Raw genomic sequence first — 4,031 nt, 5'->3', positions numbered from 1 at the left:
GGATGAGGTTGGTCGGTAGGAGATGGAGGTGCGGCTTGAGGTGGGAGGAGGGGATAGGTGGGAGGAAGAACAGGTTAGGGAGGCAGGGACGAGCTGGACTGGTTTTGGGATGCGGTGGGGGGAGGGGAGATTTTGAAACTTGTGAAATCCACATTGATACCATTGGGCTGCAGGGTTCCCAAGCGGAATATGAGTTGCTGTTCCTGCAACCTTCGGGTGGCATCGTTGTGGCACTGCAGGAGGCCCAGGATGGACATGTCGTCTGAGGAATGGGAGGGGGAGTTGAAATGGTTCGCGACTGGGAGGTGCAGTTGTTTGTTGCGAACCGAGCGTAAGTGTTCTGCAAAGCGGTCCCCGAGTCTCCGCTTGGTTTCCCCGATGTAGAGGAAGCCACACCGGGTACAGCGGATGCAGTATACCACATTGGCAGATGTGCAGGTGAACATCTGCTTGATGTGGAAAGTCTTCTTGGGGCCTGGGATGGGGGTGAGGGAGGAGGTATGGGGGCAGGTGTAGCACTTCCTGCGGTTGCAGGGAAAAGTGCCGGGTGTGGTGGAGCTGGAGGGGAGTGTGGAGCGGACAAGGGAGTCACGGAGAGAGTTGTCCCTCCGGAAAGCAGATAAAGGTGGGGAGGGAAAGATGTCTTTGGTGGTGGGGTCGGATTGCAGATGGCGGAAGTGTCGGAGGATGATGCGTTGGATCCGGAGGTTGGTGGAGTGGTACGTGAGGACGAGGGGGATTCTTTTTTGGTTTTTATTGCGTGGACGGGGTGTGAGGGATGAGGTGCGGGAGATGTGGGAGACACGGTTGAGGGCGTTCTCGACCACCGAGGAGGGGAAGTTACGGTCCTTGAAAAACGAGGACAACTGAGATGTACGGGAGTGGAATGCCTCATCCTGGGAGCAGATGCGGCGGAGGCGAAGGAATTGGGAATGGGGGATAGCATTTTTGCAGGAAGGTGGGTGGGAGGAGGAGTATTCTAGGTAGCTGTGGGAGTCGGTGGGCTTGAAATGAATATCGGTTTCGAGGTGGTTGCTCGATATGGAGACAGAGAGGTCCAGGAAGGGGAGAGAGGTGTTAGAGATGGTCCAGGTAAATTTAAGGTTGGGGTGGAAGGTGTTAGTGAAGTGTATGAACTGTTTGAGCTCCTCGTGGGAGCACGAGGCGGCGCCGATACAGTCATCAATGCAGGGTTTTTCGCTATAATTGAGGCATTTCCCTGGGAGAGATCCTCTCTCAATCCACAATTATTTGTGTTGCAGACAATTATTTTGCTTCAGATTAAAATTGCTGCGTATCCTTTCCCCACAGGCTGATGCCCCAATAATCCCTGGGCCATGTCAAGTAAAGCTACCCTGGGTGAGGTTGGAGCTCACAGCCTCCGCATTTCACGCGCCTGTATACAATCATAGAAGGACCATCCGCTCACCGATTGCATCACTGGAGCCACAGAGTAACCCCAAGCGCTAATTCCCAACCCCATTTCCGGTTGTATCTTCGCAGCTGCGCCGCTGAGTTTCTCTGAGTTGCTTACTGAAACTGTATCCAATTATCCGCATCACGAGAACCTAATCATATTTTTAATCACCGCCTAATCGTATTTTAAAGCACTTTCTTTCCTTTATCTTGTTCAGCATGTTAATGTTGGAATCAATCCAAAGTTATAAACTGGTGTGAAATTCTATTCCTTTTTTAAAAAAATTGTACATAGTGCAATTCATGTTGAGCATCTACTGCTCAACAAAGATAATGTTTGTAAGGTAAATCAACACTTTTATTTCCTGCGCAGGAATGTGGTTTGTGTTCCTGAATTTGAGCTTGTTCATTATGTAAAGTGAGTGCAACCCCGATTTCAATCTGAAAATCATTTGATAATGTTACCTCTCGCAATGAAATGTGATGCCCTCTTCTGTCGGCCATATGGCTACTCTCACTGAACTAACTCCCTGTTAATGACGTGAAAAAACGCTCTTTAAATCAGTTATCATGTTGATTGCTGCATTGATCAGCAGTTATTGATCCACAGTGTCGATTCAGTCCCTGCAATTAACCCGTTAACTGCTCCAGTTTGAGCAACAGGTCGATATGATGTGTCTGATGAAGGGTCTAGGCCCGAAACGTCAGCCTCTCTGCTCCTATGATGCTGCTTGGCCTGCTGTGTTCATCCAGCCCTGCACCTTGTTGTCTCGGATTCTCCAGCATCTGCAGTTCCTACTATCTCTGATATGATGTGTCTAGTGTGTGAGTGAAGAGGGAGTGTGCTTCCCGCTTACTGTGCTCCTCTGCTTCTCATATTCAGCTTTCACCATTTGTGAGCAGCAATGGGAAAGGGAGAGACCAATGTGTAAGTCTGTCCGTGCTCATGCACAGTTTTGCCATCGGCAAGTTGTCTGCTGAGAATAGATGTCCAGTTCTCTCTGCTCCTACCCACCCATTCCCCTTTAATTTGCGCTGTCTCTCTATACTCTTCCCACCAAAATAAATCACTTCTGCCTATTCTGCTCCAGATTTCATGCGACACTCGTCCACCCACTCGAGCAAGATTCTCACTCTCACTTCCTTCACTATCCTTGATGCATCTCGTCTGTTCCTAGTCTATATCAAATGTAAGTGTAGGCAACCTATCCAACGCCTTCTTAGCATGTCGACAATCCTTCTGAAATAGAATGTTGAATTGCATGAAAAGGCCTTGCTTCTGCTCAGTGCAACTTCTAGAATCCATGTGAAATACGGTCTAATGAAAATCAAATGATGAGGCTCACAATCTGTCATTCCGTCTGCTATTTCAGGGAAGATTCCAAATTTGCGGGAAATGATTTTAAAATGCATATTATTTTAACACAAGCGTACAATATAGATTAGTGTTTGGATATTTTCAATATACGAATATATATATACATATATAATATATATATTCGTAATATATAATTGTGACGAATCGTTATATTTTTAATGCCTTCCTGCTGCTCTGTAAATGTACCAGTTGATGGTTTCTGAGTGAAACTGGTCTCCACTTCACTAGGTGAATGAAAGGCAAGTTTGCTGCTACGCCCTGATGGTTGATGAATAAAATTGGCAGATGCCACAAAAATGCTTGGATCAATAAAACTGCTCTGGGTCCTCGAACGTGAACAGTCACTTTCTTGAAGAATGATAGTGATGGGTCTAAGCAAGAGTGGTCTGATTGCTAAGATTACGGGAGAGAAATGAAGGAATCCCTCCTGAAGTTTCTCCAAGACACAGTGAAGAGAGATTTATCAAGATGGCTCTCTCATCTTCTGTTCCTTTTCTTGTTCCATTCACATCTCCCTCTGCCTTCCCCCAACCCCCCCCCCCCACTTTGTTATTGAATCTTTCCTGACTTGCACTCCATCACAAAGCTCCCCTTTGCTTCTTTCCTCCATCCCCTCTTTCCCTGCCTAAAGATTAATTTCAAACCTGATCTATCTCTCACTTTACCCAGTTCTGATGGTAGCTCATCGAGCTGAAAAATAGTCTTCATTTCTTTTCACACAGATGTCACTGAAGCTGCGTGTTATTCCCAGAATTTTGTGTGTTTGTGTCTGTGTGTAAAGACAAGATTCTGTAAAAAGAACAAAGGTGAAAATCTGACACTGTGAAGTAGAGTTAATTCACTGACACGGGAATAAGTGACAAGACTGGAGTACTGATATGCCAACTTTCACTGGTTGCAGCTTCTTTGATGTTCTCGTGGTAAGGAAGGACCTTTTTCCACTGTGACCTTGATTTAAAATCCAGGCGGAGAATGACTCCGTGTTGCTGTTGTGAGAGTACTCACAATGGACAGGGCTACTTAGCAAAAATAAATCAGTTCGCTGAGTGTTTGTGGGGAGAGACTGACGCTTAATCTTACCCTGGATGACCCCTCAGTCCAGTTGGAATAGTCCAAATTGCATCGGGGAGGGGAGTGAAAGGGCTGTGCGCTACAAGGCAGGAGAGAGAAACTGACTGAAGAAATAATGAGTCAAGGCTGTGAATCTGATGGAACTTCATGTTCCACGATTCATTCT

The 4,031-nt window shown here is 46.5% G+C and overlaps 1 protein-coding gene across 2 annotated transcripts in view; it reads left to right on the top strand.

Moving 5' to 3' along the window:
• The window catches only part of LOC109923573 (gastrula zinc finger protein XlCGF7.1-like), a 243,819-nt gene extending 240,693 nt beyond the window's left edge, over positions 1 to 3,126 (top strand). For both annotated transcript variants that reach the window (XR_007265939.1, XR_007265940.1), the window contains exon 3: positions 3,023 to 3,126. The gene's annotated coding sequence lies outside the window, so the exon portion shown is untranslated. The remainder of the gene's footprint in view (positions 1 to 3,022) is intronic.
• The last annotated feature ends 905 nt before the right edge of the window (positions 3,127 to 4,031 follow it).

Source organism: Rhincodon typus, chromosome 42, assembly GCF_021869965.1.
Source record: "Rhincodon typus isolate 14 chromosome 42, sRhiTyp1.1, whole genome shotgun sequence".
Classification (NCBI taxonomy): domain Eukaryota; kingdom Metazoa; phylum Chordata; class Chondrichthyes; order Orectolobiformes; family Rhincodontidae; genus Rhincodon; species Rhincodon typus.
The sequence above is the reverse complement of the archived record's forward strand: the minus strand, read 5'-3'. Positions and strand labels throughout refer to the sequence as shown.